This window comes from Corvus brachyrhynchos, unplaced genomic scaffold, assembly GCF_000691975.1.
Source record: "Corvus brachyrhynchos isolate BGI_N302 unplaced genomic scaffold, ASM69197v1 scaffold183, whole genome shotgun sequence".
NCBI lineage: Eukaryota > Metazoa > Chordata > Aves > Passeriformes > Corvidae > Corvus > Corvus brachyrhynchos.
Window position 1 is genome coordinate 234,604 of NW_008236926.1, and position 637 is coordinate 235,240.

Genomic DNA, 637 nt, shown 5'->3' on the forward strand with positions numbered 1-637 from the left:
GGCTGCAGGGGGCGCTCCGGAGCGAGCTCGGGGAGCACGCGGCACTGGTGCCCTGGGATCCCGGGAAGGGATGGAACAAAGGCTTCACAAACCCCTGGGCAGCCGATCCCAGTGTCCAGCCAGACCCTCAGGAAGAGCAGGCTGGAATGGCAGGGACAAGCACAAATCCTGGGTGGCAGATGAGATGTATCCAAACTCGGGAGCTGTGGTGGAACCCCCCGGAGGTCTGGGCAAGCAGGGCGAGCGGAGCTACAGAGTAGTGAAGGCTCGAAGCAGCAGCGGGGGCAGGGCGGCTGAAGCCCACCTCCCAGCAGGGCAGGGAAAGGCGGGCTTGGGAATCCTGGGGTTTCTCTGGTAGAAGGAAGGAAGGCAGCCGGAAAAGCAGAAGTCTTCAGTGCTGACGAATTCCCTCCAGCCTCCCTCTCCAAATGCTGGGAACCAGCTACCCAAAAGCCCAAGTGAAAAAGAGTGGCCAGATGGCCCCCTCCCACTGTGGCCAGGTCTATTGTTTTTCTCAAGAACCCAGCAATTTGTCACCTGGCAACATTTATGGTGAAAATTCCTCAAGGGAAAAAAAATGAAGGGGAACTCCCAAACCCCAAAAACCATCCACTCAGAGCAGAGCACTTTGTGAAAG